The sequence below is a fragment of the Camelus dromedarius genome, chromosome 5, assembly GCF_036321535.1.
Source record: "Camelus dromedarius isolate mCamDro1 chromosome 5, mCamDro1.pat, whole genome shotgun sequence".
In the NCBI taxonomy this organism is placed as follows: domain Eukaryota; kingdom Metazoa; phylum Chordata; class Mammalia; order Artiodactyla; family Camelidae; genus Camelus; species Camelus dromedarius.
In genome coordinates this window covers 40,130,933-40,144,462 of record NC_087440.1, presented here as the reverse complement: position 1 = coordinate 40,144,462, position 13,530 = coordinate 40,130,933, and the positions used below count along the sequence as shown (strand labels likewise).

Here is a 13,530-nt window from a genome sequence, read left to right as displayed (position 1 = left end):
AAATGGAGTCAATTTGTTCAGTTATTGATGGTGTTATCATTGATTAGTTGGTTGGCTAAGGTGGTGTATCAGTTATCCACTTCTGTGTAACAAATCACCCTAAAACTTAGTGATTTAAAATAGGGGCCATTTTATTTGCTTACCATTTTTTGGGTCAACAGTTGCAGCTGGGCTAAGCTGGGCAGTTCTGCAGCTCTAAAGGGGGATCATTCACGCAGCTGCAGTCAGTTTGTGGGACAGTTGGTGTGGGTCAGTCTTAGAGCCCTCAGCTGACATGATTCATCTTCATTCCTGCAATTTCATCCCCAAGTAGGCTAAGTCAGGCTTCTTCACATGGCGGTGTCAGGACAGCAAGTTGAAAGCAAGTCCCAGTGAGCAAGTGTTTTCCATCCTCTGCTTGTAGCGCGTGGTAGCGAGGCCAGGACTGTAACCATCTGCCACTGGAGGTGTTCACCAGGTTTGCTCCTTGTGATTATTAAGTAATTTGTGTGGAGATAATTTGAGGCTATGTAAATATCCTTTATAAAACTTTAAGATGATAGTTTTTAGTATACACTGATGACTCTTGCATTATGCTTGCCAAATACTGATTTTCTAATTCCATCATTCTACATGTATTTGTTGGCATTCTATTGTAAGGAAGAACCTTCCCTCCTTCTCTATGGACTCAATATGAACTCATGGTTGTGCTTCAGTTGTTTATAATCTGTAACTGTTTTTATTTATTTTGATGTTTAATTGTTCTCAGACCCATCCTATGAAAGCCCCTTCAGGTTGGCTACTGTGTCCTTTTGACATGTCCATATAATTTTTGGAGCTTTTCCTTATTTTCTGGCACAAGATGTTCCAGGTTCATCTTGTACCTTTCCTGACTCCTGAAAATCACCTGTTTCTCCAAAGAGCCCTAGTTCTTTTTAGCAGGGAATGGCATTTAGAAAGCAAGATCAGGACACTAGGTTTGCTCATTGTTACTTGATGTCTTTGCTTCTATGCCCTTTCAGTGAATAGAGTGAGGAAATAATATATTTCCCACACATACCCATATCTATTAAAAACAATGAGCCCATACTGCTGTCTTCACTTCCAACTTAACACCACGTGGTTCCTCCTTGCCCTCCTGCCTTCTATATTTGTTTGTTTGTTTGTTTTGAAAAGCATTTGATAACATTTAATGAATCTCCCGCCAAGTGGCTTCAAGCTACCAGGACACAGGTGCCCACACACCCTTAATATTCTCCTCAGCTCTTCTGCTGAAGAATTTGGCCTTCACGATGACAGGCTATTTAGGGTGCTTTCCCTTCCCCAGAACTTTGTAGTAGCCCTAGAAGAACAGAGAAAAGGGTTTATAATGCACCATGGCAGTCACCAACTCTGTGATAAGTATGAAGAAAGATGCCTGCCAACCCACTCCATCTAGGAGCCAGGAAAGGCATATTTCTAATCTGGGCACTCATGGGGGCACTGATTGCCCTCGCCCGTGAATCAAAACCAAGAGATTCTCTCCGAAGACTCTAGCACACCAGGACAAGAGCTGTCAGTATGTGACTCTAGTCTTGGGCATTCTATATTTGTATCTCCGTTCTTCAGCAATGAGAACCTTGACTCCCAACATCCATTTACCAGTCCTACAATACAGAATTGCTACACATAGCTATGAAATACCAACCCACTAAGGGACACTTCATATTTGCAGTTACTGTATTTAGAATTGAAGATGCTGGTAGTAAACTGTACTGTGTTCAAAAATCGTCTCAGTTGGTTATTTTTTCTCCTGTAGTCTGGTTACACTAGTCAACTGAGATACAGGTAGGTTCATTTATGGGTTTGTTTAATTTTAGGGTATTTTCTCCCTGTATTTAAAAAATATGTGTAAGGGGATGTGGGGTATAGCTCAGTGGTACAGTATATGCTTAGCATGCATGAGGTCCTGGTTTCAATACCCAGTACCTCCTAAAAAAATAATTAAAAGAAATACATAAAATGTAACATAAAATTTAAACAGAATTCCAAACTCAAAATTACATAGCAAAGTACACTCAGAAAAGCATCACTCCCCCATTGTACTCACTCGTGTAGATAATTTCATCAGCTTTGGTTTAACATTCTCATGTTTCTTTTTTCCAGACCCTATACAATTTTCTCATTTTCACAATTTTCCTAGACAAAGGGTAGCATACCACATATATTTTTGCACTTTATTTTTTTCATTTAACATGGTAAATGTGTCACATCTAGAGAAATGTGAAAGTAAATCAAACCTGCTCTAGGCCAAAAAGGCAGCAAGGGAGAAACTACAAACCCGCCAGAGGGCTGATTAACCCCAAACAGTGATTTCTCAATGGGGAAGGAATTTAAAAAAAAAAAAAAAAAAGACGGTGAGAAAATAAAACCCTTCAATCTAATTTTAACAACAAACCAAAGTTCATTTGAAATATAGTATCGAAGCAGATCCGCTTGGGTCCCCCCTACTGTCCTCGCCTGGAATAGGAAAAAATAGATTACCAGGGCTCGCCAGACTAGGGCGTGGCATATGTAGACGAGCACGCGCGCAGAGGCTGCTGGGCACGTTCCGCCTGGGCCTCCACGTCCTGCGTGTGGATAACCCGAAGGCTCCCGAGGTTGTTCTCGGGGTGGACGAAGCTGGGGTGAGGGGCGTGCAGGGGGCGAGAGCGCGGAGGCGGCGGGAGGGAAGTGACCGTGGGTGCAGAGCCGGGCGAGCGCGAGGGTGTGGGTGTAGGCGGGCTTAGCAACTCATACTTACCTGGCAGGGGAGATACCATGATCACGAAGGTGGTTTTCCCAGGGTGAGGCTTATCCATTGCACTCCGGATGTGCTGACCCCTGCGATTTCCCCAAATGTGGGAAACTCGACTGCATAATTTGTGGTAGTGGGGGACTGCGTTCGCGCTCTCCCCTGGTATTCCGGCTTGTTCAACGAAAGGCGCGTTAGGTGTTGAGTTTCGTGAGTCTTTCTCTCGTGTGGAACGCTCCGGGGGAAAAGAAAGGTAGACGCGGCTGCGTGGTCTGAAAGATCGGCCGCACTTACTTTCTTTTTGCGAGTTCTACTAAGAGTCAACACTGTAAAAAGGTTCCTGGGCTTATCTCACGCGCGTGGAAAATCGGAGTTTGAGAAACCCTGACCTAGTAGACTGGTTTGTTTACTTTTGGCCCCCGGTAGGTTCTAGCTCTTGAGTTCGGGTAAGATTAATAATACTGTGACCTTCTTCCGGAAATCACACAGCGTGCCCCGTGTAGCTTCACCACCAATGTCTCTGAACATCGTTTGCTTGAGTGTCTGCCTGGGTGAGAGCTTCAAAAAACAGTCCCGAGTCCTGGGAGAGAACCCTAATAGTCAGTCAGTACCATAAGCCTCCAACCGAGTTCCTTCAGCCCCTTCTCATTTTAGGAGAAATATAATCATTTTGACAGACATCAGGAAAATGCAAGTCAACTGTAAGCACCTTATTTCGCTCACATATCTGCCCCTTCTCGCCGTCTATTGCTTCAGCCTGATTCAAGCTGGGGGGGGGGGGGCTTTATTTTTTATCCTCTTAGGGTCTCCGAAAGGGCCTGAGAATTAAATGGACATAAAAAAGGAGAAAAACACCCAGATTGTTACATGTACTTGGGAGCCCCCATAGGAAAATGAAGACCCAAAGAAGCGGCTAGGTGGGTCTCCAAGGAACCCTGGTTCCTTTCCCTGTTCGTGGTTCCTTTTCTTGGAGAATGGTATTTCGAGACCAAAATCTGGTGCTTTGTGTTTATTAATACGGGGATGTCATTGCTATTATAATGGCCCTGTTAACTATTTTACTCAGTGGATTAAACTCCATTATTATCATTTCCTCGATTTGGCAGTGGGAACGCTTTCAGATTGACTCCTGTGTGCTTGACATGTCCCCGAATCACTCCCTGTACATTTCTTTACTTTCTGGCACCGCTACATGTTCCAGGCTTGTATCTTCCCCACCTAAGAGGCTCGGCTCATCTCCCCTGGATGCTGATGTGCCCCTCCCCCCTCCTGCCCACAATGACCTTGGCTCACTTTCTGTTGCAGGGAGGCTTATTGGGGAGCAATGGAGAGCGGGTGTCAGGCTTGGAGGGAAGAGCACATCCAGGGCTCAACAAGACCGAGATACCCAACCTTGGCTCCCCTCCTTCGCCCTGATTCCTTTGGCAGATGCAGCTGCTTCCTGAAATAGGTCAAGGTTCTGCGAACTTCCTGGAGAGGCACTGGAGCCCAGAGGGAGGGGCAGAGAGCACAGGTGTCCAGCCTGGACTCCATGCAAACATTTCTGACCCCACCTGGTGTGTGCCCACCACCCAAGATCGCTAACCTAGCCAGCAAAATTCCCACAGAGGGATAGCAAGACGAGCCGAAGTGGCCTTCCTTCAACTGAGTGTGTCACTTACTCCCTGCCCAGGCATTGGGGCACCTCTGCACATTTGAGGGTGAGGGGCAGTGCCTCAGAGGCCCCCCACTACTCTCTGTGGCACCCAGACAAGAAGAGTTGGCCATACTGAGGCTCACAGTCCCGTGTGCTGGTCACCAAAACCCAAACCCCCCACCCCCCAAGCTAGGATCCTAAGGGTTCCACACCTCCACATCCCATCAGGGGTATATATCCAATGAAGGCCTAAGGTTCTATCTTTGGTCCCGGTGTGCTCATCTCTGCAGATGGTGACAATCAAGGCTGGGGGCTCTCTATAGCTACAGAGCAATAGAATCCTCCTGAAGATCACCTGTCAGGCTGCACGGCCTCCCAGACCCGTGGAGATTCCACAGACTCCAGCTCAGTCCATCTTACTTAGCATTGGGACGGTGACGAAGGCTTAGATGGCAGGGCGGCCACCAAGAGGAGCTTGCCAGGAGAGGAAGACGTGTGGGGAAACACAGTCTCCAGCTTGAGAGGCAGGATCGGAACCAAAAAAGAGCCTGTGGGCTCAGGGGTCAGGGAGGGCAGCTGCCGTGCCCCCAAGGCTTCGGAGAGCCACACTCCCTTTGGGGTTCTGCCTTGAGTCCTCCCCGGGATGGGCTCCACTGTCAGTCGAGCCTCCGTAGTCTTCTTCCCAGGGGAAGAAAGGGTGCGAGGACCACTCCCTGGCATTCTCTGCACCCACACTTCCCACCCCCACCAGGCGCTGTCCCCAAGGCTCCTTCTGGGTGAAAGCCCGGCCCATTCCTCCTGGTGCTCTCTGGTTGGGCCTCGGCATCTTCCTTTTCAGACTCTGCCAACTTCACCTTAAGGGCCCAGCAATAAAGGTAGCCAGCTGGTCAGAACCCACAGGCCAGTGGTCTGTGCAAGAAGGTGAATGTGTGCGCCCCTCCCTGAGGACAGTTCCCACCTGCCTTTCCATCCCACCCGCCACCCCTCTGCTCCCTGCCATCAGCCTCCGATGCCCTGACTCTCTCAGGGCTCTCTGAGCTCCAAGTCTGTGCTTTTCATGTCAATCTGCGTCTCTCTCTCTCTCTCTCTCTCTCCCTCCCCTTGTCACATAGAGCGAGAGCGAGCGAGCGAGCGAGCGAGAGAGAGAGAGAGAGAGGGAGGGAGAGAGAGAGAGAGGGAGAGAGAGAGAGACAGTGAGGGAGATGATAAGTAGGTAGGTAGACCCGTCAGATGTAGCAGAAGAATGGGTGTGGGGCGTTCCCCCACCCTTCTACCGAGCGTGAGCAATCGCGGCTCTTTCAGCAGGAACTCAAACCTCCAGCGGCCACCAGCATAGGTGGGAAGGCATAGGAAAGCTGAGGTTTCCCCGGGGCCACACCAGGGAACTTCAGACTGACCGGAAACCTGGCCTCTGAAGTTCTCATCACGACTGTCACGGCCCACTGGGAGCCCTCCTGTCTGTTGCTCCAGCCAATGTCACCTTCCGTGCAGGCGCACAACTGGCAGGGGCTTGGAAATCTCGGGGAGGCAGCTCCGCCCCACAAATAGATTAAGACGCTTGGGAAGGTTTTCTGTCTCCCCAGGTCTGTGTATTTATAGACCATATGAAAGGCAGGGAAGGAGAGAGACAGATTGGGAGATTGAAAGACTGTAACTGGGAGAGACACAGACAGTGACCGTCCTTTGGGGGTCAGAGCCGGGGACTGAGCCCGAGACTGAGAGAGAGTTTTCAGGAAGGATGCGGTGGTTGTCCCTGACCCGTGTGATGGCCTGTGTGCTTGTCGACCTCCAGGGCTTGAGGTGAGCAGCTCCTGCGTCCCACCTGTTTGGCAGGGATCTGCGTTTGTCCAGCCGAGCGGCGCTGGCCCTCGGAGCCCGGAATAAAAGCCGACAGGGCGGGGGACGTGGTGGGGCGGCAGGGGCTGCGCGCTCGGGGAGGAGCAGAGCGGGCTGCGGGCGGGCGCGGGACTGCGAGCGGCGGGAGCGCGTGGGTGGGTTCCCAGGCCACCGCCCACACCCGGCTGTGCGGGGGTCCCCCAAAGGCTTTCCGGAAGGGAGGGTGCTGCGCCGCTGCAGGGCCTTGGGCGAGACAGAGGCGCGGCTGAACCCAAGGGTGGTGCCCTGCCCGAGGGCGCAAAAGTGACGCTGCACCTCCTTCGAGCCGGAATCGAACCAGCGACCTAAGGATGTCCACATGCGTCCCGCCTACAGTCCTCCGCTCTACCAGCTGAGCTATCGAAGGGTGCACGTCTCCAGGCCTGGGCCCTCACTTTTTATTGAAATGACGGAGCCACGACACTGGGACGTTCGAGGTGGGACCCTCCGTGGGCTGCTTGGGGAGAGCGGTGCACGCGGCCCCGTGCGGGCGGCCGGCGGAGCAAACCCTGCGGCGTGCCTGCGGCCGGGCCTCGGTGGTGGCGGGCATCGGGCGGCGATGTTCACGATGCCTGGGCCCGGGCGCTCACCTGTGGCCTCATTTCCGCCCCCCGCGCCCCTTTCTCCACGTGCGGACCGCAGCAGTCCGCCGCCGGAAAGCGGGCAAGGGGCGGAGGGGCGGCGCGTCGGCACATCGGATGCGACCCTGTGGAAGGGGAGACTCGGCGGAGGAGAGGGGAACCCACGGGAAGGGGCACCGGGTAGGCGGCTGAGAACCGCCGAGCACCTGGTGGTTTTTAAGTGCCTTTTGTTCAAAATACTCCTTTGGCCAAAATGGTCCTTTTTGATGCGCCTATGGCCTATTCTACCACCCTTCAAACCCCTCGTCATCTTGCCTGGATGACACAAGTCTAAAATCTCCTTGCTTTCTCCCTGCCACCCTTACTGCCAGAGTGATTTTCTTTCCTTTTTGAGGGGACCTTGCGGGGCGGGGATCAGTTCAAGCCACTTCTCTTGTCAAAACCTTCTCGTTCACCCAGACTTAAGTCCTACAGAGGGAGAGGGGATAGCCCAGTGGTAGAGTGTGTGCTTAGCACACACGAGGCTCTGGGTTCAATCCCCAGTACCTCCAGCAAAAAGTAAACAGGTAAGTGACCTTAATTACCTTCCCCCTCAAAACAAACTAAATCCTTAACAAGGGTCTACAAATCCCTCAGGATCTTAAGCCCCACCCAGTCACCTCTGCCATGCAATTTTGGTACAACTCTTTAATCATGCCCTGGACACGGGGCCTCCTTCCTATTCTCCAAACACAGTCCTGCCTGAGCCCTGGCTCTAGGGATCTTCGTGCTAGGGATGCTCTCCCCCAGATAGCCCTGAGACCAGTGCCCTCACCTCCTCAAGTCTTCTCACATTGACACACTCACAGCAACCTGCCCCTCGCAGCGACTCCTGACCCCCTTTCCTTCCTCAAGTTTTTCCTGTTTCATAGCTCTTAACACTTAACATACTCATTAATTTATCTATTGTGTCTATTGTCGATTTCTCCCACCCCCACACCCCCTTCTCTTACTAAAATATGAGCACCAAGAGGCCTTTTTGTCCCCAGATTCCTGAACAGTGTCTGGCACAGGTCATGCAGTCAACAGTTGCTGATGGACAAGTTGAATGGACAAGCGCCCGGTGTCATCAGAGAGGAGATCAGGATATAAAAGAAGGGGCCAGGAGCCAGGGTTCACTCCGCGGGAGGTGCAGAGTTACCTTGTTTGATCACAAAACAGATAATTTCTTAAGTTGAGAACTGAGGAACTCTCAGCAGACAACAACCCATCCAAACCATTTCCTGCACTAAGAGACTTGTCCAGGCCCTAGCATGGCTTCTAGCAGCATAAAGTCCTGTCGCTGGGACTGACCTCCAGCCCCCATTACAAGGACCTACTTACTGTTCGGCTATAGTCAATGTCTTGCAATAACCTATAATGGAAAAGAATATGTATAGCAACTTACCACTTTGCTGCACACCAGAAACTAACACAACGTTGTAGATCAACTATGCTTCAATATAACTTTTTTTAAAGAAGCTTGTCTGAGAAGGTTCAACATGGGACATAGGCCCCCAGCATTCCCTTCTTGGGGCATTTATTTAAAAGGGCTTACACTCTGCCATAAACAAAGAATGAAATTTTGCCATTTGCAGCAACATGGCTGGACTTGGAGGTCATTATGCTAATTGAAATAAGTCAGACAGAGAAAGAAACACTGTATGATCTCACTTATAGGTGGAATCTTAAAAAATACAACAAACTATTGGATATAATAAAAAAAAAAGAAGCCGACTAAGATATAGAAAACAAGCTAGTGGTTACCAGTTAGGGGTGCAATGTGGGGTGAGGTAGTGGACTATACAAACTATTGGGTATAAGATGGGCTTAAGAATGTATTGTACAACATGAGGAATATAGCCAATATTTTGTAATAACTGTAAATGCGAAGTAACCTTTAAAAGCTGTATAAAAATTTAAAAACAAAAGGGCTTACAGTTGTGAACCTGGTTCTCTTATAATCCCAAAGTGGCTCTCTCAAGGACTGGAGCCATTCCTTTGAAATGTATTCAGGCAGGATAGACCCTACCTCTCCCAGTCTCTGTGGGAGGATCCATCCTAACTTCCCTAACTGACAGCTGACAGACACAGCCGGCCGGTGTTTACACGGACCATCCCTCTGTAGTTTTTCACTTCTGAATCCACGGAGCCCCCTCCTCTCATTCTCCCTTTAAAACGCCCAAATCCCCTCAGCACAATTCGGAACAGAGTTCAGCTCTTTCCCCTCCTGTCAGTACTTCCTGAATAAAATCAGTTTCCACAACTTTAACCACTACCTCTTTTGTTTATCTTTGACAGAGTCCAAGTCAGAAAGAACCAGAGGAAACTTGCCGCTGGGGTAACAGGAGGAGTCAAGGACGAAGGGCGCCTGACCCTAGCACTGCGCTCCCGGGAGACCCCTCCTGGCCGCGGTGGAACTGACCGCTTAGCGGTGGAACTGACCGCTTAGCGGTGGAACTGACCGCTTAGCGGTGGAACTGACCGCTTAGCGCTTTCACCTGGCTTGCTATTTATAAAAAAGAAACGGGTTTTTGCACCAGCGTTATTAGGTTAGTCTACTACATCTTCTGAAGCGCTTCATGTCACTTATACTGAGAAGAACATGAATAAACATGACTACGCTTTCTTATTAAGGCGGCGTTAGCACTTAACGTTAAGCGACCAAAAGGCTTTCGTGACTTTTCGATTGTTAGAAGACAAGTACGAGCAGGCGAGGGCAAAAATCGGCGGTAATTTTCTTTTTGCTGAAAGGACGCAAAGCACCCGAGCCCGGACCCAAATCCTTAACTGTGGGACGCCGGGCTTGTCGAATTTCCATTTTCCCTGGTTTCCTCCAGGTCCGGAGTCGTCGCCGCGCGCCCACGGCCTCCCGACACAACACCTCGTCTCCTGTGGGAATCAGTAGGTCCCGCATCCACTACGGGGAAGAACGGGACCCTGGGACGTCTGGACAGGGGCGTGGAGTATGTAGACGAGCACGCGCGCAGAGGCTGCTGGGCACGTTCCGCCTGGGCCTCCACGTCCTGCGTGTGGATAACCCGAAGGCTCCCGAGGTTGTTCTCGGGGTGGACGAAGCTGGGGTGAGGGGCGTGCAGGGGGCGAGAGCGCGGAGGCGGCGGGAGGGAAGTGACCGTGGGTGCAGAGCCGGGCGAGCGCGAGGGTGTGGGTGTAGGCGGGGTTAGCAACTCATACTTACCTGGCAGGGGAGGTACCATGATCACGAAGGCGGTTTTCCCAGGGCGAGGCTTATCCATTGCACTCCGGATGTGCTGACCCCTGCGATTTCCCCAAATGTGGGAAACTCGACTGCATAATTTGTGGTAGTGGGGAACTGCGTTCGCGCTCTCCCCTGGACTTTAACGGTTCCACTAAAAGTAGTTACTCTTTTGGAGTCTGTCAGTTTAGTAGTCTTAGTTGTTATACACTTAATTTAACGTTAATTTGTTATCAAGTGTTCCGTTTAGTGTACGTCGCGCTGGGCTGGTTGGGGCGTTCTGTCTGGCAAAAGTTGAAACGGACGTGGGACGGAGTAGGGTTCCTGCCCCATAAGAAAAACCAGGCTCAGGTTTGGCTAAAGCTAGTTCTGACTGTGAAGCTTGGAAGGATCTGTTGGTGAATCACTCTCTGGGAAGGTTGAATCTGTAAAGCTGCCAGTCACTTGTGCAGGAGGTTTCGTAGCGCGAGAGTATTTGATTTCTCAGCAGTGGGCAGGCGCTCGGTTTTGCAGGAAAGACTGGAAGGAACCCTCTCATCCGATTGCGGAACCCCTGGTCTCTGTACCCAGATAGGGTCAGGAGTCGCTGCGAGGGGCAGGTTGCTGTGAGTGTGTCAATGTGAGAAGACTTGAGGAGGTGAGGGCACTGGTCTCAGGGCTATCTGGGGGAGAGCATCCCTAGCACGAAGATCCCTAGAGCCAGGGCTCAGGCAGGACTGTGTTTGGAGAATAGGAAGGAGGCCCCGTGTCCAGGGCATGATTAAAGAGTTGTACCAAAATTGCATGGCAGAGGTGACTGGGTGGGGCTTAAGATCCTGAGGGATTTGTAGACCCTTGTTAAGGATTTAGTTTGTTTTGAGGGGGAAGGTAATTAAGGTCACTTACCTGTTTACTTTTTGCTGGAGGTACTGGGGATTGAACCCAGAGCCTCGTGTGTGCTAAGCACACACTCTACCACTGGGCTATCCCCTCTCCCTCTGTAGGACTTAAGTCTGGGTGAACGAGAAGGTTTTGACAAGAGAAGTGGCTTGAACTGATCCCCGCCCCGCAAGGTCCCCTCAAAAAGGAAAGAAAATCACTCTGGCAGTAAGGGTGGCAGGGAGAAAGCAAGGAGATTTTAGACTTGTGTCATCCAGGCAAGATGACGAGGGGTTTGAAGGGTGGTAGAATAGGCCATAGGCGCATCAAAAAGGACCATTTTGGCCAAAGGAGTATTTTGAACAAAAGGCACTTAAAAACCACCAGGTGCTCGGCGGTTCTCAGCCGCCTACCCGGTGCCCCTTCCCGTGGGTTCCCCTCTCCTCCGCCGAGTCTCCCCTTCCACAGGGTCGCATCCGATGTGCCGACGCGCCGCCCCTCCGCCCCTTGCCCGCTTTCCGGCGGCGGACTGCTGCGGTCCGCACGTGGAGAAAGGGGCGCGGGGGGCGGAAATGAGGCCACAGGTGAGCGCCCGGGCCCAGGCATCGTGAACATCGCCGCCCGATGCCCGCCACCACCGAGGCCCGGCCGCAGGCACGCCGCAGGGTTTGCTCCGCCGGCCGCCCGCACGGGGCCGCGTGCACCGCTCTCCCCAAGCAGCCCACGGAGGGTCCCACCTCGAACGTCCCAGTGTCGTGGCTCCGTCATTTCAATAAAAAGTGAGGGCCCAGGCCTGGAGACGTGCACCCTTCGATAGCTCAGCTGGTAGAGCGGAGGACTGTAGGCGGGACGCATGTGGACATCCTTAGGTCGCTGGTTCGATTCCGGCTCGAAGGAGGTGCAGCGTCACTTTTGCGCCCTCGGGCAGGGCACCACCCTTGGGTTCAGCCGCGCCTCTGTCTCGCCCAAGGCCCTGCAGCGGCGCAGCACCCTCCCTTCCGGAAAGCCTTTGGGGGACCCCCGCACAGCCGGGTGTGGGCGGTGGCCTGGGAACCCACCCACGCGCTCCCGCCGCTCGCAGTCCCGCGCCCGCCCGCAGCCCGCTCTGCTCCTCCCCGAGCGCGCAGCCCCTGCCGCCCCACCACGTCCCCCGCCCTGTCGGCTTTTATTCCGGGCTCCGAGGGCCAGCGCCGCTCGGCTGGACAAACGCAGATCCCTGCCAAACAGGTGGGACGCAGGAGCTGCTCACCTCAAGCCCTGGAGGTCGACAAGCACACAGGCCATCACACGGGTCAGGGACAACCACCGCATCCTTCCTGAAAACTCTCTCTCAGTCTCGGGCTCAGTCCCCGGCTCTGACCCCCAAAGGACGGTCACTGTCTGTGTCTCTCCCAGTTACAGTCTTTCAATCTCCCAATCTGTCTCTCTCCTTCCCTGCCTTTCATATGGTCTATAAATACACAGACCTGGGGAGACAGAAAACCTTCCCAAGCGTCTTAATCTATTTGTGGGGCGGAGCTGCCTCCCCGAGATTTCCAAGCCCCTGCCAGTTGTGCGCCTGCACGGAAGGTGACATTGGCTGGAGCAACAGACAGGAGGGCTCCCAGTGGGCCGTGACAGTCGTGATGAGAACTTCAGAGGCCAGGTTTCCGGTCAGTCTGAAGTTCCCTGGTGTGGCCCCGGGGAAACCTCAGCTTTCCTATGCCTTCCCACCTATGCTGGTGGCCGCTGGAGGTTTGAGTTCCTGCTGAAAGAGCCGCGATTGCTCACGCTCGGTAGAAGGGTGGGGGAACGCCCCACACCCATTCTTCTGCTACATCTGACGGGTCTACCTACCTACTTATCATCTCCCTCACTGTCTCTCTCTCTCTCCCTCTCTCTCTCTCTCCCTCCCTCTCTCTCTCTCTCTCTCGCTCGCTCGCTCGCTCGCTCTCGCTCTATGTGACAAGGGGAGGGAGAGAGAGAGAGAGAGAGAGAGACGCAGATTGACATGAAAAGCACAGACTTGGAGCTCAGAGAGCCCTGAGAGAGTCAGGGCATCGGAGGCTGATGGCAGGGAGCAGAGGGGTGGCGGGTGGGATGGAAAGGCAGGTGGGAACTGTCCTCAGGGAGGGGCGCACACATTCACCTTCTTGCACAGACCACTGGCCTGTGGGTTCTGACCAGCTGGCTACCTTTATTGCTGGGCCCTTAAGGTGAAGTTGGCAGAGTCTGAAAAGGAAGATGCCGAGGCCCAACCAGAGAGCACCAGGAGGAATGGGCCGGGCTTTCACCCAGAAGGAGCCTTGGGGACAGCGCCTGGTGGGGGTGGGAAGTGTGGGTGCAGAGAATGCCAGGGAGTGGTCCTCGCACCCTTTCTTCCCCTGGGAAGAAGACTACGGAGGCTCGACTGACAGTGGAGCCCATCCCGGGGAGGACTCAAGGCAGAACCCCAAAGGGAGTGTGGCTCTCCGAAGCCTTGGGGGCACGGCAGCTGCCCTCCCTGACCCCTGAGCCCACAGGCTCTTTTTTGGTTCCGATCCTGCCTCTCAAGCTGGAGACTGTGTTTCCCCACACGTCTTCCTCTCCTGGCAAGCTCCTCTTGGTGGCCGCC

The 13,530-nt window shown here is 52.7% G+C and overlaps 5 non-coding genes across 5 annotated transcripts; 3 read left to right on the top strand and 2 right to left on the bottom strand.

Moving 5' to 3' along the window:
- Nucleotides 1–1,429: 1,429 nt before the first annotated feature.
- Nucleotides 1,430–1,558, bottom strand: LOC116153739 (small nucleolar RNA SNORA3/SNORA45 family). Its single transcript, XR_004137621.1, has one exon. It is a non-coding gene; the product is annotated as a small nucleolar RNA SNORA3/SNORA45 family (small nucleolar RNA).
- A 1,195-nt stretch (nt 1,559–2,753) lies between these two features.
- On the top strand, nt 2,754–2,917 carry LOC116153724 (U1 spliceosomal RNA). The gene has a single exon (XR_004137607.2). It is a non-coding gene; the product is annotated as a U1 spliceosomal RNA (small nuclear RNA).
- Nucleotides 2,918–6,540: 3,623 nt separating this feature from the next.
- On the bottom strand, nt 6,541–6,630 carry TRNAY-GUA (transfer RNA tyrosine (anticodon GUA)). The gene is given in 2 exon segments: nt 6,541–6,576; nt 6,594–6,630. It is a non-coding gene; the product is annotated as a tRNA-Tyr (tRNA).
- A 3,423-nt stretch (nt 6,631–10,053) lies between these two features.
- LOC116153702 (U1 spliceosomal RNA) lies at nt 10,054–10,217 on the top strand. Its single transcript, XR_004137592.1, has one exon. It is a non-coding gene; the product is annotated as a U1 spliceosomal RNA (small nuclear RNA).
- Nucleotides 10,218–11,744: 1,527 nt separating this feature from the next.
- Nucleotides 11,745–11,834, top strand: TRNAY-GUA (transfer RNA tyrosine (anticodon GUA)). Its single transcript is given in 2 exon segments — nt 11,745–11,781; nt 11,799–11,834. It is a non-coding gene; the product is annotated as a tRNA-Tyr (tRNA).
- The last annotated feature ends 1,696 nt before the right edge of the window (nt 11,835–13,530 follow it).